At 41.8% G+C, this 25,064-nt stretch overlaps 1 long non-coding RNA gene across 1 annotated transcript; it reads right to left on the bottom strand.

Moving 5' to 3' along the window:
• Nucleotides 1-12,829: 12,829 nt before the first annotated feature.
• On the bottom strand, nucleotides 12,830-24,694 carry LOC145721694 (uncharacterized). The gene is made up of 2 exons (XR_014145539.1): nucleotides 22,772-24,694; nucleotides 12,830-14,782 (listed from the first exon to the last, which is right to left on the bottom strand). It is a non-coding gene; the product is annotated as an uncharacterized LOC145721694 (long non-coding RNA).
• Between the last annotated feature and the right edge of the window lie 370 nt (nucleotides 24,695-25,064).

Here is a 25,064-nt window from a genome sequence, read left to right as displayed (position 1 = left end):
CTGCCATTGCAAACCCTGTTTGTGTCACCCCATGAATTTTTACACAGGATTTTCAGCATCTTGTTTTCCTGGTCACCCTAGAACTGAGGGCAGAGCAGAATTGATGTTTTCACTCTTTAGGGAAACATTTTAATTAATACCTCTTTAAGAAGCCCCTCCTCCTGTTTGGAAGTGCTGTTAAGAAATTTGCAAGTGGTGATGGAGAGCAGATTTAAAGGAATCAGGGCCCCTGCTTTGAAAACCAAAAAAAAAAAAAAAAGAAAGAAAGAAAGAAACAAAACAAAAATAACACATCTTTTGTCCTTAAAAGGATCTCATGTTCTTATTTCCGGCAGGATTCTGATGGCCAACACAAGGAGAGTTCTACGATACCCAAGGTTTAATATAAACAAATAAATGAAAAGAGAGAGAGAAAAGAAAAAAAAAAAAACCTGCCCAGGGCAGGGCTGGGTTTCAAGACTCCAGTAGCCTTCAGCTCAGCCACTACCAGGAGAGGTTGCTATGGGAACCATTGCAAAAGATTAAATATATCAAGAGTACATGATTGTGAGAAATGGGTGGGAAAGGGAATTATATTAATGTTGAAATGATGGTTCTTCTATTTGTGGGGTTTTCACATTTTTTTCCCTAAATCACATACAAAAACTCCTTCACAAACAGAACTCATTAACAAATAAGTCTTGCTGCATGCTAAACATAGAGAAAAAGGAATGTTCATATTTCACAGTGAAAATTAAAGGGCTATGATTTTTTGCCGTGCTTGCTTGTTTTCTAAGCCCAGCTTCGCTTTTGCAGTAAACTCTACCATTTTGCCTGGCCTGGTAATATCATCTTACAGGGGTGCGTTTGCAGAGGGGTCTGGAGCAGTTCAACGTGGGGTTCTTTGCTCTCTTCCTCTCATCCTGTGGTATGTCACATATACCATATTTATTTTATCTCTAGGATCTGGAAAAAAATTTTAACCCTCTTGCTTATTATAATTCTCCTTAGAAAAAATTACCAGGACAGTCAAACCTAGGAAGTAAATCCCTTAAGAAAGTTCCTTAAAACAGTAAAAATGCTGTGATTTAAATTCAGTATTCACAAAAATTCAGAATCTTTCAAAAGAAATTTTCTTTTTCTTCTTATTATTATTGTGAAATTTTCTCAATCCATGAGAAGTCAGTTGTTAAATCTTACCTTGTCAATGATCAGAAAGATTCAGTAACTGATCCTGGAGTTCTGGGCACCCAGAGACAGAACTGAAACTGCACGTACATGGCCAGTTCATTGTTTTGTCCTTAACCACATTGCCCCTGTCCCCTGTTAGAAGAATTTATTTATTTTAAGAAGTAGGATTAAAATGAGAAAAAACCATTGTGTCTTAATTTTAAATCAACTGTTCAGATGAGCTAGGTTTCTAAAGAATTATGGGAAAGTAGTTCCCTCTTTTGCAATTATTATAGGTCATGTTTCAAAGCAAATCTCTGCCAGGAACATATTGCACTTTTTGGTTTACTCTGCTTTTTCCCACAGCACAGAACTTCACCCTTTATTATTATTGTCACAGTTGGCTGAGGAAGAGCTGTATGTCCAATAAGATGATGATCTCCGAAGATTTATTTTATACAAAAACATTCTGTTTTAGAGAAATAGTCTAACAATAAGAAATTCATTTTTATTTTTTTAAGAAAGTTATTTTTAAAAATATCTATCACATATAGATATATGTAACTTGAGGTTTTTAAATTTAAGGAGTAGGCTATGTGTTCATGCTTTTTAAAATATGGTCTCACTTTATTTCAAATCCATAAATTTCTTACTTTAAAAAAAATTAACAACCAGGAGGAGGAAGAAGGAACATAGTAGACAGGATGGAGCAGTGGGCCCTCCCCTTCCTTGTGGCAGCCCCTCAAGTTTGGGTCTCTGGAATAGATTGGACCCCTGCGGCAACCCAAGGAGCTTGAAGGCCTTCCTTAGCCCAATGCTGCTCTTTGGCTATTTTAGAAATATGGTAGCTGTGGCGGCGGGCATCAATGACTGGAATTTAGGAGCACCTGGGTGGCTCACTTGGTTAAGTGTCCCACCTTATCTCAGGATCGTGAGTTCAAGCCCTGAGTTGGGCTCCAGGCTGGGTGTGGAGCCTACTTAAAAAAAAAAAAAACAACAAATAAAACTGGAATTTAAAAGACTAGAGATGATCCCCTGGGTGGGAGATGAGGTATAGTATCTTTGGAAGATTTGCATGGAAAACATGAAAAAAGATATTTTTGCTGGAAAAAAATGATCACCAAGTTTTCTCCTGTTAATCAGTAAATAACACTAAACAACAGCAAGCAATACCAAACCTTACATGGAAGAAAGGCCACCAGTTGCTACTTGCTTCTCAGACAAAAGCATGTTGACCATCTTCTTCTGAAGCAACTCAAGAATGTAGGCTTTCATCTGAATAAAGGCTTTTCGTATTTACAGACCACGTAGCTCACTAGCTAAGGGGCACTGCAAACAAACGCCTCCATCTTACCTACCGTTTGGGAGGTGGCAGAAAGTGAAGTAACTTTGGGTAACCGATATCCCCTTTATTTAATAGCTGAGGATCTTTGAGGGCTATGGCCAGTGCCAGAAATGTTCCCTGAATCAGGAGTCACCAGCCTTGCTCCCCTGTCCCCCTTTCACGAAGCACTTTTGTCTTCCCAGCACCAGAAACATGCCCATACTTAATTTAAGAAGATGAGAGTTTGGTAATTAAATTAATCCTACCACCACCCTTTGCTGTAGGGCTTTGACAAGAGCATATTAAATGTACACACCTTGTTCCTTTTATAGATTTGTTCTAAATGATCTCACTGTGGAAGGAAATCAAATGCAAAGTCATATTTTAATGCATTTAAGACTAGAGGTTTACATTCAACAAGCTTCTGTTTCATTTGTGGGTATTTTCCTCCTGAAGTGCTGTCAATTGCCACTTCATTTGATTCTTTTCAAATGCAGCTTGGCAGTAATGCTGACCACATCAATTTCATATTCTCTTTTGTCTGACTCAAGGATATCAGACACTGCTTCATCTTAATGAGGTCTAGTTCTACTCCTATTACCAGGCTATTTTCCTCTGATAAATCACAGTGTCTGGTGGTGTCACTGCACCTGTAATAGCAGGCAGGTGAAGAGTGAATGATATTCCTGAACCCCCATGCCTCTTTCCTCACTGAGCTATTGCTCTTATGCTGAAGCTGCCTGGTCTTGAGATCTTGAGCAAATTCCTATCCTGTGGATTTCCCTGTGTCATGACTAGACTTGCCCTCGCAGAGGCTCTGAGTCATGGTGTGAAGCAAGGTCTCCTTAAGAGAATACAATGTGAAAGGTTTTCTGCTTCCTGTGAAGGGTCAGATATGAAAGCTTTTCTCTTTGGTTTTTAAGGCATGACAAAGCAGGCCAAAAAGTCTGTCTTCCTCTGAAAGGATTGAGTTAAACAAATGGGAAATAATGAAAAAAAATCTTACTTTCCTGCACAATGAAGCCAAGAGAAGATACTGAGATGAACATTTACCCATTCATTTGTTTTTCATTCATTCAATATTAATTGATCTCCAACTTTGGGAAAGACATTGTTCTAATTGAGGTGAGGAATACACAGTGGATTGGTCTTGAACGCGAGGTGGGATCCCAGAGAGGTTTCCCCAGAGGAAATAGTGTGAGCATTGACAAAGCTACGGGAAAGTGCAGAATTTGTGAGGGACAGGGATGTTTGAGAAAGCAGACTGAGATCCAAAGATGTCATAATTTATTCCGGTAGGTAAAAGAAAGCAAGACTTTTAAAGTCAGAGGTGTGCTTTAGGAATCTAAATCTTAATTCTATTTAAACTATTCCAAGTTGTCCTGAGATGTCTTCCCAAGGTATTCCCAGACTGAAGGAGATAGAGAAGCAGCGATGACCTGACTGAGGGCCGTGGCAGGGAGAAGCTTCATGAAGACTGAGAAAGGGGATTAAGATTTCAGAAATATCATTAAGAGGACTGCATTTTTAGAAAGCTCCCCAAGTGGTATGCAGGAGGAGGATTATGCGACATCGTTCCACATTTTTCAAAGGCTTGTTTTTGAGATAATAGTTTCTGGGAGGACTGCCTGAAGGACAGGCAGTCCATTCATTTTGCTAGATACACAAAATTTGCTTCTTAGATAAAACCAGACTAGTGTACCCTGATTTTCTGGAAGGCATTATTCTACCACCTTGTGCCGTTCTCTATTGAGCTCTTCTCTAGGGTTCAGCCATTGACCTACACTGAGGAATGTATAAAACTCAAGTTTTTAAAAGTCAATATATCATGTAGGAAAGCTACTGAGAAAATTATAGAGTGTTTTCCCTATATTGACCCATGTAAAATTTTTTCACCAGATCTTACTAGTACCAATACCAGGACCAACTACACTTTTCCGGAGCAATTTTTTTTTTTTTAAGATTTTATTTATTTGAGAGAGAGAGAATGAGAGAGAAAGAACACATGAGAGGGGATAGGGTCAGAGGGCGAAGCAGACTCCCTGCCAAGCAGGGAGCCCAATGCGGGACTCGATCCAGGGACTCCAGGATCATGACCTGAGCCAAAGGCAGTCGCTTAACCAACTGAGCCACCCAGGCGCCCCGAGCAATTGTTTTTTTAAAAATACTTTCAGAGAGTGTTTCTTTCTCTGGGTTGGTTGCTAGAAAATGCAGATTCCAATATGCAGCAGACTTCTAGTGAAGTATACTTATGGCAATTATTTTTTCTTTTTCCTCATTTTCTTGGCTTCATTTTAAAAGTATTATATATACTTATGTAAGTCACATCAAATCATTGTAGGGTAGGGGTAAGAAGTGACATAAATAATACCTAAAATAGGGATTACAGAAAACACTTAGTCTTTCAAAAGATTCTAGGTTAAGAGTTGAATTGTCTCTCTTTTTTTCCCCAAGGGTTGAAGCTCTGAGTCATAGTATCATTGATTTACTGGAATATCCAGCAGAAAAACAATATTTAAGAAAACTTCTAGACTTGTAGAGAGCCAGTTATGTTCCAAGTTCATATTGTCTCTTGGCATTGTCTTATGTGACCAGTTTCCAGATAGTTATTTAAAGAAGGTTCCCAAACATAAATATCAACCAGGGAAGAAAGGATTTGGCAACTTTGGAACTTAGGAATTCCAAACAAAAATGAGGATAGAACATTATGTTCTTAAATTTTCTGATGCAGAATTTCTGATATCAAGAGCTATAAAATAATACAAATTTGAAAAAAGGTGTGTCTCCTTTCTCACATACACACAGAGAGACATGCTACATCCAGGAGAATAGGTCCATATTATATATATTTAAACTAATTTTCCTCTTACAGGCAAATTTGGTCAAAACTCTGCATACACAATTTCTCCTAGAAAATATAGGCATTAATCCCAGAGTCAGATACATCTGTAAATAGTTGAAAATCAAACAGTTCATGCCACTTACACTGCCAAAGTGACACCCCATTTAAATTTTTCATAAATGTTTTCCAGATTTGCAAATCCTCTTTGATGTTTTACATTTAATGAACAAGTGCTGAAATGGTTTTACAGTGGAAGTGAGGCTTTTCAACCAATAGCTAAAGTGGCTGTTCCGCTCAGATCACCTGGGGACACAATTTTTTGATGGCCAATCAGAATATACCTGTCTGGGAGTCATTGACTTTTTCAGTTGAAAGTATTGTTTATATCCCTGCAATTTCCCTTTGAGAGTGCCTGATCCCATCACCACCAAATCAAGTTCAACACCCAACAAAGCCAATGTGTGGAACAATCTCAGGTCTCTTTCCGGAGCTAATGTGATTCTTGGTTCTCTTGACAGGTGTGCAAAAGTCTCCAAGGACTTTTAATAGGCCTAGCTATAAGCCATGGCTTACAACGAAGGGGAAACAAAAATTTCTGTTATTATACGCAGGGATAGCTTGATTTGTCTTAAAGGCTGAGAACATGAAGAAGTGGAATAACAGAATAACATGGGTTTCCATTAATTTAGGGAAGTGTTCAAAAAGCTGTGAATATATTTGAACCAAACTTTTCCCAATAGGACCGTTATGACAGAGATGGTTCTATCACACAGAGCCAATACCTGGCAGTTAGCCCTCTCCACTAGTTCCTGGGAACATGGGCTCCACTGGACAGAACGATGCTTCTCACCTGGGAGCAAGTCAACATTATTTTCTACCACGTGGCTTAATGGAATATGCCATTGCACTGCCTGGTAAAGGGACACAGAGGCTGAGTTTCCTCTAATATTTCCGTCTTTAATATCAACCAAGCTTTCTTGCAAAAATGTGTCTATCTCCAGCACTGGCAGCATGGACACCACCTCGGGGTTTGTTAGACATACACATTTACTGGCCCCAGCCCAGACCTACTAAATCAGTTTCTGGGGCTTGAGGCCCTCCTCCACCCCCACTGCCCCATGCGTGACGACAGGCGATTCCGAAGGATGTGGAATACCAACCAGAAGCTGCCTTTTACTCCCTGGGCTCTTTAAACCTTTGGTTTGGTCTCTGCCAGTGCCTTGATTCCAGCTGTTCTCCACACGGAACCCTCCTTCACAGACCGCCCCTGGTGACGTCATTCAGCTTTTGACTCCCACTGGCCGACTTCTCCCCACCCTACCCACAGTGCCCTGCGTCCTCCACTGTCTCTCCCTGACCCTGGGAACACTTGATGGTTCCCTTTTTGCTACTGAGGGCCGAGAAGAACACTTGACTTCTTTCTTTTTATTTCTCAAGTTGTCCGTGCCACCCATTTCAATGGTCTTTTGTCATTTATTTTGTTCCTAGTCACAGATTTGGATAACTCGCCTCCCCAAAGGTGAAGGCGGGGTCATTTTCCAGTTTAAAAACAGCATGAAAAGAACCTTCTACACTGAGCACAGTTGTGCTAGTAACTCTTGACAGAGACCGGGGTCATTCTTCCTCTGGCTTCTGCCCAGGTGAGAGTGGGGAAGGGAACTAGACGAGGTACATATTTTCCATTCTGAGATCCAAACCACTGGTCTGGTCTTCGCCACTGCTCACTGTGGTGGAACCAGTTTTCCCGCTTCTGCCAACATTCCTCATGGCTTTAGTGTATGTGTGTCTGTGCCTGCAAGTATAAATATTGGGTCACAAAATGGAGAAAGAAATAGTAAACCCAACAATATCGTCGGTGAGCCTTCCTGACGTACATGCTGAGGCTAGCAGTTGAGGCTTCAAAAGTGAACTCTGGGGGCTGTATAGGATGTGGCTGGATTTGGAAGTGAAGGCTGTTTCCTGGACCTTTCATGAGGACCTTAAATTCGTCATGGTAATATAGAGGGCTTCCAAACAGTTTCTGGAGGATCTTAAAAAATTTACCCCCTAAAAAATACTTTGGAGTACGGTCAAAGGGCTAACTGCATTCCCCCTTTTGAATATACAAATACAAGAATTTATTTCCCAAGAGCTGGCTTTAATTATTAGTCATATGGGAGATTTGGGATCCTAACTCGGGAATCAGGATATTACGTTTTCTTTCTATCAGACTGTTTTGAGCCTTAACAGACTGATCCAATTAATTGCTTCTTCCCACTTATTGCTGCCTTTTGTGAGCCATTATTCTACCTCTTTTGAACTCCACTTCCTGCTCACCACTCAACCTTCACAGTCGCACGCAGATATTCTTTTTTTTCCCCCTTCCCCTTTATCTTGAACTCTTTTGGTTTAAATATCTTTCCAAACTCTTGAAGAAACACTTGAATTGCGTAACGATGTCACCTGTGTGCTGTGTTTCCCAGAAAAAAATGTGTCATTCATTGCAACCCCAGTGCTAACTTTCTCTGACCATAATTAGCTCATCCGCCAAGTGCAATTAAAACTGTCATCTTATTGGAGTCACAGAACAGCTCTGTAGCTGATCTTACCTACCTCTGCCTGCGAGCTTTGAAACATGCTCAGCCCTGTGTAATCTTTTTCAGTACAATGTTCCTATCCAGCCTGGAAGACAAGGAAGTGCTTGGAGGTATCTCCCAACCAATCGGCTTTGTCTTGACACCTCTCCCTTTGGGCACGAGAGCCATCTTAGAGCTGATACCACAGATGATATGCTACTTATTGTCATGAGTAAAGGATGATAAAGAGGAAGGTTTACTGTTTTAGGGCTCTTGTCTTAGTCTGTTCAGGTTATTGTAGTAAAATGCCATAGACTGGGTTGCTTCTAAATAACAGAAATTTATTTCTCACAGTTCTGGAGGCTGGAAATCCAAGATCAAGGTGTTGACAGATTTGGTGTCTGGTGAAAGTCTGCTTCCTAGTTCATAGACGACTGCTTTCTTGGTGCCTCACATGGCAGGAGGGGCAAGGGAGCTGTTCCCTGAGGCCTTTTTTATAAGGCAATTTCTCCCGTTCATTATGACTCCACCCTCAGGCCCTACTCCACCTCTCAGAGACCCCACCTCCTAATACCATCACATTGGGGGCTAGGTTTTAACATGAATTTTGGAGAGGCACAAATATTGCATCTATAATAGCTGTGTATTAATATGAATTATAGAGAATTAATGGATGCTCTAAGTGTAAGTCTTTAGGTAGAAATGTGTTTAAAAATTTGAGGAAACCATGAACAAAACTAAGGAGAAAACAAAGGAAAAGATGCTTGTAACTGACCCCCAGAAGCTTCTTGATGGTGAAATGGAGGGGGGCCCAAGCCACACGCATAACCACACATAAGCCAAGTGGGACCTTCATGATCCTTCTCCTTCTCCTTTCGGTGTCTTACCACGGCCATTCCAATCGAATATGGCCTCCTTGGGCCCCTCAAACCCCCTCCCCACGCTGTCAACTTTAGATACTCAGTCATCAATGACTAAGGCCTTAGTGACTATATGCCAGTCTCCTTTCTCAGAGTTTTGCATTTTAAGAAGAGAGTTCTTCTGTCTGAAGGCTTCATGGAGGCAAGGAGCTTAGATCTATAAGGGGTGCCCATAAATATGTGTTGACTGATTGTTGCAGTTGTGAATGCTTACTCTTCAGGTCTCATGATGGGCTGCCAGGAGAGTTAATGTGATGTGGGGGTGCAGGTAGGGCAGACCAAGGATCTTTGGGATGGATTTTAGCTCATACCTAAAATGGAGAAACTGACTCAGTGTGCCAAGGAGTGGTAAGCTGCCCTTGGTGTGAATTACCCTGGGAAAGGGGCGTTAGCTTTGGGAATCGGGTGAAGCAGCGAGGAAGGGAAAGGGACATCCTATAGAATTCATGCTTGGCTTCCTCCCGTCTGCACGTCTGCATTTTGTCATTCTGTTCAGCGATGGTTTGGAAATAGAGAGGGGATCCACACTGGGGTTGGGGTGAGGAGTTTAAGAAATGGAAATACGTTTCTTTCTGAAGTTCAACCTCCAAGCTGGTTATTCTCAAAATCTCATTGGCTTGCAGTTCACAGCTCTACCTCGCTGCCATCTTTGTAGCCTCTTTAGCCCACGCTGGCCAGGCTGTTGGCAAGCTGCAGAGAAGGCCCACAGAAAGCAAAAGGCCAAGAGAGTCCTGGGTCTGGAAGAGCCGCTACTCTGTGCCAACGAATGAGCACCAACCAGGGCTTTAAGAGGCAAGACAAGGCTCCCCCGACTGCTAGAACACGAGAAGAGTCTTTATGAGCGCTGTCACATGACGTTTCTTTTTACTAAGGGCTACCCGTTTTGCTTCTGGGTATTGTACTTCATGGCCCCCTAACTGATTGGTTGGGATTGGCTCCTGCTTTATGTATGATGTATCAAATTTTAACCCTGCAGGCATCCCATATTTGTTTTTATTAGTCACTGAAGCAACAATATATGGATTAAAATATTTATGTGCATTTTAGAGTATTGTGTGAGGATTATTATAATTATGAAGTACCTCTTGACATCGATCTCCAGAGACTAAGCCTGTTGAAATGGTAAGCTGTTTTCTTTTCTAACTCATTTCAGTTCAGTTCTTACTGTCTCTAGGAAGTCTTTATGTTCTTTCTTTGGTTGTATAATGAAAAATGTTGTCTCTGGTCTTTTTATATGTGGGTGAATAAATTGTCTTGTATCATTATGGCTTAAATTTTTTTATTGTGGATGATTTTTTATATAAATAGTTAAATTGCTGCTGTGTGGGGCGCCTGGGTGGCTCAGTTGGTTAAGCGGCTGCCTTCAGCTCAGGTCATGATCCTGGAGTCCCTGGATCGAGTCCCGCATCGGGCTCCCTGCTCAGCGGAGAGCCTGCTTCTCCCTCTGACCCTCCCCCCTCTCATGTGCTCTCTCTCTCTCATTCTCTCTGTCTCAAATAAATAAAATCTTTAAAAAAAAAAAATTGCTGCTGTGTGAACTTCACATCTGAAAGTGATCCTCAGCCATGGTTTGAATGTGGGTTCAGAGCAGTGCTGTCCAATAGAAATTTCTGCAAAGATGGAAATGTTCTTTGTTGCCCAAGGCAGCAAGCCCTTGGAATATGGCTAAAGTGACTGAAACTCTACATTTTAAATTTCATTTAATTTTAATTAATTAATTTTAATACAAACAGCCATGGTGGCTACCGGGTACTGTAATCATAGTGAAGGGTAGCGCAGGCTCAGAGGTAGAACAATGGATGTGCTCGAATGAATGGAGTGATTTTCCAAGGATCAGGAAGGGCCCTCTCTCCAAACTCGCTGCCCCACCCACCAGCTCACAATCTGTGAAATAGCTTCAGTGGCAACAAAGCTGCTTATGGACTGAATGTATCCTCTCCAAATTCATAAGTTAAAATCCTAACCCCCATGTGATGGTACTGGAAGGTGGGGCCTTTAGGAGGTCAGCAGGTCATGAGGGGGGAGCCCTCATGTAATGGATTAGTGCCCTCATAAGAAGACACAAGAGAGAGCTTCCTTTCTCTGCTGTCTACCATGGGAGGACGCAGCACGAAGACGGCCGAAGTACAAACCAGGAAGGGCCCTCACCAGAACCTGACCATGCAGGCACCTTGATCTCAGACTTCCCAACCTTCAGAACCGTGAGAAACCAATGTTTGTTGTTTAAACAACTCAGTGTGGTGAGTTGTTAATAGCAGCCCAAACTGACTAAGACCAAAGTCTTGAGTGCAAGCATCCTGGGACTTAAGGTCTTGCTAAGGTTGGAGGCAGTGGATGCTCTAAAGCAATGGAGGATGTGGCTTTCCGTAAGTCATGCAAGAAAATCAGCCTCTTTACTTTAGAGCGACTACCCCTTGTTCAAGATGCATTGCTGTATGCTAATCACAAGAGAACCACATAGCAGTTCTTGTTGAACGACTGACTTCAGACCCTCTCCTGAGAGAGAGAGAGGGAGGTGTGAGCTAGATGCCAGTGCTTCGGACGTGGCTAGGGCAAGGACAGCAAGCAGCATTGGAAGGAGAGAAAGGAGTGGGGCCAAGATGAACTAAATAATTCATACTTTTGCCCTGTCACTTCACCTAGGTTGAGAAGAAGCTGTAGTAGGAGGATTACAATAGCCCAGGCGGCCTTGAGCAGAGTCCCTTGGCCCACTATTTCCAATGGTGGCAACAAATGGGCAGCTTCCCTAGTTCCTCCCTTGAGCTAGTCTTCTGAGGGGAGGAGTTCTGTTTTACTCATTTTTGAATCCCTCACAAAACTAGCTCTCTATGAATATCTGAGGACTAAATGGAAGGGTGTCTGAGCTGTGCTTTTTCACCTTTACTAACTCCTTTTTCAAAACAGGGACCTATCCTGACTCTGCTACCATCTGCCTTTGGGGAAATCCCTCAGTAGCCCGGCAAGGCAGAACGGTTAGTCCTCCCATCGCCTCCTTCCTTTGAAGATTTGTGGCAGTGAGGTGACAGTGGCTGAGAGGTATTTTAAATGCCTTGGCTGCCAGCTTGTTTGAGAACCACACAAAAGAATGTTGAAATTGAAAGATGCTTATGCTTTAACAAATGATTTATGAATTCCATTAGTTGGAACTCATTTTACCTTATGCTTGGCAGCTGGCTTGAGTAAAGGTGAGGAGTAACTCAGAAATTTCCGGACTTCACTGGCAGAATTGGAATGCCTTTTTTCTTTTTGTTTGTTTATTTATAGGTAAGAACTAAATTTTGCATATGGCAACTCCCATCTCTGCTTACCCAGCTCACTCCCTCCTTTGTACCTCCATCCCCCACTGTCACTCCCGTAGCGATATTATTTTCTTCGAAAATGAAAGACCATGATTCTTCAAATTATTAATCCTGTTTAGTTCTGCAGCCAAGGGAACTTTGGTGAAAATCATTTCAGATAATGTATTCACTCTGGAGGTTTAGAAAGAACTGACCAAAGAGGGCTTGGGTTTAAAAGTTGACACCCTAGTAATGCTCTTTATGGGTAGCGTACAGGAAGTTTTATTGACTAAGCTAAAAAATCTATAACATGAATACCATAATATTTTCCATGTATGCTGGTGTAATGAAATAGTTCTAAGATCATTCTCAGCTCTTCCATGAAAGGATGGTATTTAAATACAAATTGGTAATATTACCACCATTCCCCACTTCTTTTCTGCTTCTGACAATTTTTTGGACAAGTACACATGCTTATCTTCCACTAGCACCCAACCTCTTAAGAAATGGGAGAGAAAAAAAAATCAAGTGCTTGGAGAAATAAGCATTGTCTCCAACTTAGCTGTTCTAACATGCTGCTAGTTTAGGAGGAAGAAAAAACAAAACAAAACAAAACTATTTACAACAGTTGATGAACAGAAGCATCGTTCTCAATGAGAGATTCAAACTATTGGACTTCCTGTATAATGAGCCACGTCTGGCAGCAGGGTGCCTGGATTCTCAGATTCAGAAATTCCACTAGTTTAGAAGAATGCCATAGGTTCATTTTGATTACACAATTTATTGAGCAAAGCAGTACTCTTGGTACTTTAAAAAATATTCTTGGATTTTGTGAATGGTTGCCATAGTTCATTAATGCAAGTTATGCTCTGTGATACAATTACATCATGGTATGTCTATCTTATTAAGTAAATTCTAGATGGCAGAAATACTCTGAATTTAAGCTTTTTAGAGTTCCTACTTCCTCAGGTCTCTTATACTTTTCAACCTTTATCTGTATCTGCATTTCATTGAGTTCAATCTTTGCTACAAGTGGGACTTGTAAATATATATTGATATATTTCTCCCCTTCTCTACTCTCTTTCATTTAATTAATTAATACTTATCAATTGATACTGATTAAGTGAGCAACACTATGTTAGTTGTCTTGGGGTCCCACCTTCTGGCAGACCCCTGCCCTACCACCTTTTCTGGCTCTTAGCCCTTTTCCCTCCTGCAGTCCCCCATTTTCAAGGCTGGACTTAGATGCCTGGATATTCCTTTAAGTGAAATATATCTCAGACAAGTTCTTGTGACCATGCTTAGTGATAGAGCCATCCTGGTCACGTGGGCTTGCAACCTCAGTGTGACCTTGTAGTTGCCTCCTTCTTCTCCACTCAGGGTCAGCTCATGTCCAGGCCTTTGTGACTGATCCTTTGTTCTGTTTCTCCCGTCTGCCCACCACTTCCAGCCCCACATCATCTGTGACTCAGACCCTCATCTCACTTGAGGATTACTGCATCAGCCACCTAGCTGCTGTCTGCTTTATGTCCTTCCTCTCTCCACTCCAATCCACCTGCATGGCCAGATTCACTTTTTTTGAGAATGCTACTCTGATTCTGACAATCTCCTGCTCAGAAACTGTCAAAGACTCTCCTCTGTCTACAGAAGAAGCGTGGAAGTCAGACCAACCAAGGTAGGGCCTTCAAACTGCTTTTCCAGCTTCTCTCCTCCCCTCTGTGCCACACCAATTCCTGTTTCTGCCTCTGCCTTTGCTGCTACTGTTCCTTCTGTCCCACATGAGTTCCTTCTCACATCCTTTTGTGAGGAGCCCACGTTCAGCCTCATCTTCAAAATCTTGCTCTAGTGCTACCTTCTTCATACGTCTTCCCAACGTTCTAATCAGAAGTCATCTTTTTCTCTCTGGGTTCCTATAACACCTAATATTGAATAAGTTAAATTTATTTGAATTGAAACATTATTATTTGGTGGGGACTTCAGCCTTCATGACACTGCTTTGTTTCTCAAACCGGCACTCCCTGGCTTTGTCTAAAACCCCAACTTGCTTTATATTTATCTCCAAGGTCTGTTGGCAGGTGAATTTTGACAAGGATATGCATCATTCCTCAGTTTCCCCATGGTACCACAGAGATGATTTCCACTTAGTCCTGATTAACGCATACTTTATGGCTACACACTTTCATCATCATTATGAAGTAGCGAGGAGGCAACCATTCTCTGGCATGCCGCTGGGTGAGCCTCGGCCATGTGCAGAGCAGACGGTGGGTCTTGGGCTGCTGGGGATCAGAGGCAGGCAGAGGAAACCGGCTCGGGAGGAAGTCATGCTTGCAAGTCTGCAGAAGTTGAAAGCGGTAGCTAGCCAAGGACAATGCAAGTCAGGTGCCCCAGAAAGTGTTTCTTCTAGGCAGATGGCTTTGTTGCCAGGTTTACTGAAACAAGTTCCCCCTTTTAATGGGCTGACTCAGATCTTCCTTTTTTGTTCCATCCAGGGCCTTTGAGACCCTATCTAGAAAAAGGAGGCTCTTAGCCCTTTCACAAGGAATATATTTGACTTGTGCAGTTTTCATCTATCCATTAACAATGAGTGATGGCGTAAAATACGTCTCGAAAGGACGATGACTTCAGTGCACTGAACGATGCCGTAGTAATCAGGAAAAGTGATGGTCTCCTGCAAGCCATTTGCGTGAGGAATCATGCAGAGTGCCTGGGACTACCTAGTATACAGAAGAATAGATAGAAAAAAAAAAAACTTAGAAATATGGATTTAATTTTATCAACTATAAGTAAAAATAAAATGGTTAAGGCATTCTTTTATTTACAAAGAGTAACTCGAACTAGGTTAATTTACCAAAGAAAGTCATGGGTGCTGTGTATCTGAGAGGGCCCCCTTGCATTGTTTATTGATTGTTTATCTCTATAAAACTATTCTTTTTTTTTTAAATCAGTCCTCCTCAAATTAAAGATTTTGGTAACTTCTACAGATATTAAGAGTGTGTACTTCGGCTCTTTGCCAGGTTAAAATATTCTCTTCCTAGCGTCTTTGCATCCCATGAGCAACTAATTTTACTGCAGAAATTTTTTTTGCCACTTTTATATTTTGGTTCTAAAGAACACTTGTTTTAAAAAAGAAGTTTTTGGTGAGGAAACCATGTACTTAATAGTCTACTTTTTTTAGTGTAATAGGGCTAAGTTCTCTTTAAAAGAAAAAAAAGGAGTAAGCATTTGGGCACTTCAAACCTCATCAACTACATTTGATCCCAGATATTATCTAGGCTTATCTTGAATAGGAAAATGCCAAAGGCTCAAGTGCTGCAAGACTCCGAGAGCATTTTCACTCATCAGGAGGCTGATTAAGCTTATTATTTGCTGTCCAAAAAGCTTCAGGTGCTTATTGACCTGGACTAAACCTGAAAACAGTAAAGGGAGAAAAGGAATGTGTTCCTAATTGAAAGCCCCAAGGAAACTGGGTCAACAAAGTAGAGATGGACACTTCTTAGTGCATGTTGGGGAGCTGAGCTTTTCTGCCAAGAGTCTGTGGCCTGGGAAGGCTCATTTCCCATCATCCCTTGAGACGAGGGATACCCAACACCACATTTACAGAAGCTCAGCCATGTTTTCACACCTGGTTAAGTGTCCATATTTCCTTGCATCCAAACAAGAAGTGAGTTTTACACACATTTTTTTACTCAAATATTTGAACTCTCGGGAGAACTATCCAGCAGTCTCGTTCTAGAGTTGCTCAGCTTCGAAGCTCAAGTTTATTCAGTACCCACAAAGGATCCTGACTTTTGCCAAGAAAAACAGCACAGCAGCTGCATCTTTGCGAGGGTGGTGCAAGCTTTAAAATATCTTACAATCACCACTTACGGAAAGATATGGAACCTTTGGCCATGTTGGCATTTTTAACGAGGGCTAGTTAGTTAAATATCTCCCCCCAAATTGTCCCTTTTTTGTGTTTCATTGGTTATGACTTCCCCTAACTTATTAAACCTCTCACATTATCTTTTATATAAATCACTTCAATTTTCCTACAGAAATTACAAAGGTCCTGTATTTACCAGAAAAAAAATGTGGATGAAAGAATTATTTGAAAGTCAGTTCTGTGATAAACTGCTCTGTTATTTTTATTACTTTACTCGCAATTGGGTATTGATGGTGGAAATTACAATTAACTCAGTTTTGTGACTGGGAAAAGAGGCTGTTCTATTTAAAAAAAAAAGGGGGGGGTCATATCCTGAATGGTCCAAGGCTGGTATAAATTCCCATCGTTCGGTCTTACTAAAGCCTATTTTGGGGGAGGTAAAAGTTGGGGAAAGCAACAGATGGTGAGGGGACATTTAAGGAACATGCAAGTCTTCACTCGTTCCATGAAATATCTGGTAAATCAAAACGTATTTTCTTTATTTTATTCCAAAGGGCAACTTCTCTTATCTCGTCTGTGAGCTGAGTATTCTTCAACCCAAGAGAAGGTAAGGGATGACATGTGGAACTGTAGCAGCCAAGATAAACAATCTTCCATAAAACCAAAATATTCTGTGGCATTGGCAAACCTCCTCCGCTTACTGGGAGGTTTGCTAAGGGACGGTGGGAATGGAGAGTTCAATCAACCAGGGATTTCTGACTTGAGATTTTGCCAGTGTTTCTTTCATATTAAACAATTGCCATTCAGAGGCTTTCAGCCAACTATTGCATCTTTACCTAAGTTATTCCATTATTTAACCTTATTCACATGCTGGATGATTAACTGTATAGTTTCCCTAGCTTGATCTTACAGTATATTGTTTCTTGGTAGAAAGGAAGTTGCCAAACAATTACCCCTTTGCACATGTCACCACAAGGCCCTGTGCTTTTGCTTTGTGTTGGTGGTGTCACCTTGTCATTTCCTTACATTTTTTTTTCTCTGCCCTTTCACTCAAGGGCCAAGAGCTTCTGCATAAAACCAGTGGTCTTAGTGCGTAGCATTCTTTTTTCAGGGCAATTCCATCCCGGTAGTATATACACAAATAAGTGGACGGATCCTAAGTCAAGGGAAATGTTCTGCAGAGCAGAGATCTCACTTGCAGTCAGAATTCCAGTTCTCAAGATGATTATGCAGTACTTACAGAGAAAGACAGACAGAAACAGGAATGGACATTGAAGATTTCTTCAGGAATTTGAGCCCCTGTATCCACAGGTTTATGGGGGAATGGCCAGTAATTCATATTCCAGGCAAAGAAAGGATTTTGGCCTGTCCCATCGAACAACTCCAAGTTAAGAAGGGGAGAAGTCATACTTACTCTTCCCCATTCATACAATCCAGGAGACACTCGAGGTCTCCACTGAGCTCCATGACACCCTCGCGCAGGACTTCATCTACAACCTCAGGGTGTAGAACACTCTGGGTTCTCACCCCTCCAGGGTTAACGTGCCAATTTTTCCTTGCTTATGGAATTGTTGGAAATGTTTTGAAAAACACCGGTTTGTTCTTACTTCTTTTACTATTTCACTCCCACACGGAGGCTTTTCTCTGGGGAGCTTGGGAGAACATGCCACAATTAAAGGACTTAATTTGAAGTTCAAGTCTGCCTTGCTGGGTCAGTGATCAGTGAGCCGAATTATCGAGACCTGCAGATGACCTGACAAGGGGAAAGCCAACCAGAGCATGGGGAAAGCCAACCAGAGCACGTGGAAACAGTAAGACGTGAAGGAAATGTGGAAATGCTGAGATAGGTTGTGAGAGAAGGACTTGCAAGGAGCCAGAGGGCCACCGGGAGGTCAAAATGTAATCAGGGGCCCTACTGAAAAGTTACCATAGGAAAGGAACCCAAAAAGCTTGGGGAAAGCCACAGAAGAGGTATCATTTAGTTGAGAGCGAGGAGAAAGAATGTTCCATTGCTGAGCTATTCAGAGCCAGGCTGAGATACACAAAACATGCCCATGTTTTTACTTTTCCCCAATAGTACTTCCTTATTTTAACTTCTTTATATTCACGGTGACCGGAGGAAGTGAGCAATGGTTATTATAATAGCAATGTTAGCTAATAATATTATTATGTATTAAGAACAAGGATAGTAAAATATGTAACATTATTAAATGCCATGGTAGACTGAATGCACGTGGCTGCCTCTTTTCCCTCCCAAGTCTTTCAAAGCTGACCATGAGTAATTTTAAAAGGCTTAAGACCAAAGGACAAGCAGAGTAAGAGAGGGCGAAGAGTGGACTGGAAGTATCAATGAAGTTCTGGAAGATGGGAAGCGGAGAGGACTCAGAAAGAGACTTATCAGAGAGGAATGACAATGAGGAGTCCTTTTATTATTGCATAGAATCTGGGACAGGCTCAAGAGTTGGCAGGAAAGGTATTTCAGCAGGCTGGAAATTCTGTTTATGGAGCAGTTAGAATCCCGTCTCCCCTTTCTCACACCCAGCTGGATGACTATTCCTGGCAACCTGAACAAGAGGCCGGCATAATCTCTGTAGAAACTGGAGCAGAGAACCTGGATTCTCGCTCGCCAAGGGCAGCTAAACGTGCGGTATGTTGCAGTAGCCCCAGGAGGGCATTCAGTGAGTATGTCTTACTTCCCTGATGAGGTCCCCAGCACCCTGGCAGTAACTGGACATCGGAAGAGTTCTCTCTGGAGAAACTGGCCCACAAAAAAAAAAAAAAGACCTGTTGATATTGCTATTTGGGACCATCCAGTGAAAACACTGGTCCCTGTTTGGCACTCCCATATGCAAAACACATAAACCCCACTGAGGCACACTGAGGTTAAAATTAGTGCTCTAGTTCCTCTCCCTTAAATATGAGTGACAGCCAAGCATAACCAGTTCCTTAGAAGAGACTCCAACAGGAAAGGTAAAACAAACCCAAAGAAAGAAAAAAAGGAAAGAGTTTCAAAGAAAGGAAACTCAAACTAAAGCAAAACAAATGCCTCAATAAGTACTGTCCTCAGCGAGAGAAGGAAGATACTGCATTTACCAAATAAGAGTAGTCTGCAACAGGAAAGAGCTGTTAGAAATTAAATATAGCAAAATTAAAATAAGATATTTAATAGAAAGGCAAAAAGATAAGGTTGAAAATTGTTCAAAATGTACAAGAAAGAAACAAAGACAACTTTTATTCTCATAAAAGAAGATAAGAAAAGTAGAGGCTCAATCCAGTAAATAAAATATTGAATTAATAAGAATTCCAGAGAGACAGAGAAAAAAGGAGAAAATTATCAAAGATATAATTCAAGAAAAAGTTTCAAAGCTGAAGAACATGAGTTTCTACACTGAGGTTCCAAAGTAATAAATTACAAACACAGGCAAACAACAAAACACCCAAGATTCATTATTATGAAATTTCAGAGCAAGAGGAAGGAAAGAAAACCCCAGAAGCTTCTATAGATTAAAAAACAAACCAAACCAAGCACACACACACACATATATACACATATACACACACACAACTGAGTTTTAGAAGTGAACCAGACTTCTTAGTTATAACAGTGGGAGCTGGAAAAAACATAACAATGTCTTTAAAATTCTGAAGGAATGTTTTCCAACCTGGAATTCTTTATCAAGTCAAATCCTCAAGTGAGGATTTTTTGTTTGTTTTTTTAGAGAGAGAGCACACACATATGCTGTGGGCGGAGGGGCAGAGGGATAGGGAAAAAGAGAATCTCAAGCAGATTCCCTGCTGAGTGCAGAGCCTGACTTGGAGCTTGATCTCAAGACCCCGAGATCATGACCTGAGCCGAAATCAAGAGTCAGACACTTAACCAACTGAGCCACCGAGGCACCTCATAAGTGAGGATGCTTATAGACATATTAAAGTCTCAAAACATGCATCTTTTCTACAAAAGTTACTGAAGGATTGGTCTAATAAGACACAGAGATAAATAAAGAAAAAGGAGATCAGGAAACTGTGCATCAGGTACAGAAAAAGAGAAAAAATAAGTTCCCAGGTTGATGAAGAGAAGGCACAAAACTGCAATTGTGCATAGAGTAAAACTGAAACAGATTAGTGTGGAAGAGACAGGGAGATGACTCAAAAATATGTTAGTATTCTTGATGTAGGTGGCCGTATTAGGACACTCCCCTCCATTCCTCTCAAAGAACAATTTAGTGATAAGGCATAGAAAACAAATCAAACCAGGGGCGCCTGGGTGGCTCAGTTGTTAAGCGTCTGCCTTCGGTTCAGGCCATGATCCAGGGTCCTGAGCTCCCTGCTCCGCGGGAAGCCTGCTTCTCCCCTTCCTACTCCCCCTGCTTGTGTTCCCTCTCTCTCTGTCTCTCTCTCTCTCTCTGTCAAAATAAATAAATAAAATCTTAAAAAAAAAAAAAGAAAACAAATCAAACCAACCAACCAGCCAACTCAGCTGAGGCAATTATATATATATACAGCCACATGTCTTCCTCTATCTCCAGCTTTTCTCATGCCCTGGCTTCTCTCTTTAGGACCAGCCCTGATTCTGATACTGAATTATTCAGGCTGAAAGCCTAAGTAATTACTCATATAAACTTTTTAACCCCTGGGCCCTGAGCAGGTCTAGACTTGCCCCCCTCATTCGGTGACTTCCATTCTGCATTCTCAGCATGATGGAAATTTAAACAGCAAGGATCATGTAGTACACATCAGATTATAAAACTTTATATACTGGCGGTGTCTTTGACTGTATAAAAATTGGTTTTCATGCCTTGCTTGGATTTGGCACCGGACTAGAAAAGGCTGAACTCTCGCTCCTCAGGAGCCCTCTCGACTTCTCAACCACAAACTCATGTCAACTGAAATCTTAGAAGTGGCCACAAGCAGTCTGGTTTTGATACCTGCCAACATTTTCCTCAAGCTAGCCCTTAACCACTTTCATAATTCACTTTTAAAACTACCCAGTCCTCATAAGTCAGTGAGACTAAACAGTGTCAGCTGCTGGCTTCAAGTCGTTTCTCTGATGGCTGTATTAGTATTTCTGTGTTCTCACCTCCTACCCCTGGAGGCATTGGCTTGCATGACTGGAGCTACTAGTTAGTTCCACCCAAGATTTTAGTCTAAGGCAAGCCATAGACAGATGATGTTGAAGACAGATGTTTCTGAATCCATATTCACCAGCTTTAGACTATATCAAACACCCAAGTAAAGAGTTATTATTCTATCTCACTTTTACATTCAGAATTCGGATTCAGTTGAAGTGTGAGACATAGACAAGCTCTCTGCCGGTGGATAACAGAATATTCCGACTTCCTACTCTCTCCTGTATTTCTGTTTCTGTTTATTGCTCCATTTTTCTTTCCATCTCCTGGGAAGAATAGCTTGAAACTGTGATGCTTTTGTTATGTGTTAGGTTTTCTCTTTTTTAGAGAGTTCAGTCAGGAGCTCATCTTTTAGATTTGTATTTTGAATTGCTTTACTTTTAATCTGGATCGGGCTTCATTCAACAAATTAAACTACAGCCATAGAACAGTAACTCAATTCACACTGAGGGATTTTTTTTTTTTTTCCACAACAAGATTCTAATGCAAAGACACTTCTACATACCCCTTGGGATCAGTTGTTGTATGAAAGCTTTCCTTCCCCAAAATACATTTCTAGATCTTAATAATGAACTTTATGAAATGTTTTCAAACTATGAACACTCTTTCCAACATACTGACATGGCTTTAAGAGAAAATACTTCTGGGTAGAGGAGACTATCTTTTGATTTTGGGTTCAAATCGTTTGTTTGGGCTAGACTTAGAGTAGAAAACAAAGTTTTGGGTCAGTCATTCTTTGATCACTCTCCTCTTCATCTTGGGTCCCCAGCTCTCTCTGGAGAAACGTATGGAGGCTTATTAAAATCAGGAACACCAGGGCACCTGGGTGGCTCAGTCGGTTAAGCATCTGACTCTTGGTTTCTGCTCAGGTCATGATGTCAGGGTCCTGGGATCGAGCCCCACGTTGGGCTCTGTGCCCAGCATGCAGTCTGCTTGAGTTTCTTTCTCCCCCTCCCTCTGCTCTTCCCCTCTACACTTGTGCTCTCTCTCTTTCTAAAATAAATAAATAAATCTTTAAAAAAAATCAGGAACACCAGATAGAGCTACAAGAATCTGTGTGGACAATGAGGTGACCTTCTGGCCAATGTCCATAGGTATGTTTAAGTTGAGATTCTCTACCCTGAATAATTCTTTTAACAATGGTCCTGTTTAAAAACCTACTGGACAGAGGGAAATGTCTTTATGTCATCCCCCCAGTGCAGTTTAGTTTATATGAGGTGACTGGTATAGACAATAACCTTTGTTATCCAGAGGTTGGTTTTCTCGCACTTATTCACTTCCTCCGCTCAGGGAAACCTCACTTCTTATTAGCGCAAGTGTATTCACTTAAACAGAGGCTTGGGGAGAAATTTGTGGTTTTCAAAAGATCTATCTCTTGACCTGTTACCACTAAATGTTCTTATTAAATCTTCCCGCTGACGTCTGTTCCTGACTGCCAGTTTCGCTAGGTGGGCTAGCATCATGAATCTTAGCAGGGAGGTGAGGCTGGCTAGAATGCGAAGACCAAATACCCTACCTTTCCTCTCTTGTATGACAGTCCTTTACTGTCTTGGGCACTCAAATTGTTACCTTTTGACTCTAATAAAGCCACGGAGATTTGCAGCCTGAGGATATGGTCCTATGACAAGGGAGGACAGTATGTATATTGTCATAGGGACATGGATACCACCATTGTCAGAGGGAGAGGGCTCAAACAAACCATAATATTTACTTACAAGTGCCAGCATCTAGAGTAGCCTTAGGTAGAGCGAAGAGTCATACAGGGAAGCCTGAGAGAGGCCCAGTGGAAGGAGTTTAGGGCTGCATCACTTTCCTCTTTGGTGAAGCTGCGTCCATGTCTTGTGCGGGTGAAAAAGTGGGAGTGTCCCAGCTGATCCTCAACGATAAGCATGTTAACGCCTCATCTCTTCCCCAGGGATGAATGGAGGGGGCGGGGGCACAGATAGAAGGGAAAGAGTGTGGGGGAGATAAAAAAAAAAATGCAGCAAGGGCCACAGAACTGGTTCTGGGCTGTTGAGAACCCCTGGAGAGGGGCGTGGTTCCAGGAGGAGGGCTCCGGGACACCTCCCTCCCCGGCTGTGTTCCCACCGCCCCCGCGGCTCCTTCCCTTTCCTGCCCCCGCAGCGGCCTTGGGGGAAAAGGCCGGCCTCCGCAGGGGAACGCAGCGCGCCCCTCCTGCTTTGGCTGCCTCCTCATCTCCCTCCCTCAGTGCCAGTCACCTGCCGGCCGCCGCGGTTCGCGGCTCGGGCTCCTCCGACCCTGTGCCCCTCTCAACTCCCGGCTGCGCTGCGGGCTGGGTGGCCCTCCTCCCGCCGGAGCCCTCGCGGGGCGGGCGGGCGGGGCAGGGGGGCGCCGCTGGCTGCGCTCTCCCCCGGGGATAACTGTGAGCATAAGTCCTCTCTTAGAGATTCCAGTTCACCCGGTCCAGGGAGCGACCTTGGAATTGGCATGTGCAGGGCAGCGGAGTTTGGGAACCCCGCATGAGCATCCCTTCTCGGGGGTGCCTCCCTGACCTGCCCCTCCGATTCTGAGTCGTTCCGGTGACAGCTGAAGTGCAATGTCTTTAATTGTACGTCTCCCCAGGAAACGTCCACTTCGTGAGGGCAGGAACTCTGTTGGGCTTTGAAGTGGTTCACAAGATACTCATTTGATTGAACTCAGTTGAAACCTTTGTCCTCTTCTGCTCCTGCTAAAACAAAAGCAAACTTCTTTTTGCCTCGTTTTGGTTTGTTTTTGAAGAAGGAAGATTTAAAACAAATAAGACACTAGGAAAATACAAAACTGCAAAAAAAATTTTTTTTCTTACAAAAATCTGGTAATATTGTTCCTTGGTTGTTTAAGTGTGAATAATGCCAGACCCACACTTGCTTGGCTCTTTTTTTTTTTCTTTTTTGGTAAAGATTTACTCCAGTGAAATCTCTGCTTCTCATTTTATCAGTCTTTTACAGCATGATGTGGAAGGCATTAAGTTTTTTCAGGAAGAAGACTCACATGCTTACTTTCTATCCCTGACTCCCTCAATATCATGTCTCCTCTCTCTCTCTCTCACACACACACACACACACACACATTTTCTGATAGATTCCGCTAGGATTGAGAAACAAAAGCTGATCATTATGGGTAAGATTCTGCAAGTTTCCATAATCAAGTCTGCAAGATTTCATAATCTTCCTTTGCTCCCCCACTGTCCCATTTTCAGCATCCCTTGCTTCTAGAAGTCTCTTAAGGTAGTGTCATTGCATGGATATTGAGAAAACCAATACCTGATACTGACTTCTCCTTCTCAGCAAGTATAGAAGACATACTTTTATGCTATTAGCTGTTATTTGTGTTGATACAGATGCTATTATCTGATTTAAACATCAAAGGGCTGATTTTATTTTGCTTTTGCCCAGAAGAAAGAAAGAAAGAAAGAAAGAAAGAAAGAAAGAAAGAAAGAAAGAAAGAAAAAGCCCCATTTTGAAAAGAAAAGTATCCAATAATTAAATATACTTTCCCAGAGAGCTGAGGAGCAGATGTTCTGTCTCTTTCATGGAGTGGGAGGGTGTGGATACTTATGGGAGTTGTACCCAGAGCACATTTCATAATCTTAAAAAGTCAAGGGGTTTGAGGAAAGTCCCTAAACATGGGAGGTCTGGTTGGGATAAATTCATACTTGTGCAGCAACACAAAAGGGAATTTACCATGTTTTTTGGCAATCATGTATTTTTGCATTTCTTCTCCAAACTCTCAAGATGTGAAAGATTGTTATCACCACAAATTAGTAGAGTTTTTGAAATTGAGGGGGGAAAAAAACCCTTTTTACTTGGCTAAGACAGTTTTACTGAGTAAATTGTTGCTGTGATTTCCATAATAGCCTACCACACAGAAGAAAAGTCAGGCCATACAAAAAGTAAAGCCAAATTTGGAGGAAAAATCATTAACAAAGTAGATGGAAAAGAATGAGAATTATTTTTACTCTAGTTCATATGACATGATTCTGAACCAGGTAAGATAATTAGAGTCACC

Source organism: Leptonychotes weddellii, chromosome 5, assembly GCF_054177405.1.
Source record: "Leptonychotes weddellii isolate Sample4059 chromosome 5, ASM5417740v2, whole genome shotgun sequence".
Classification (NCBI taxonomy): Eukaryota; Metazoa; Chordata; class Mammalia; order Carnivora; family Phocidae; genus Leptonychotes; species Leptonychotes weddellii.
This window is presented reverse-complemented; position numbering and strand designations above follow the sequence as displayed.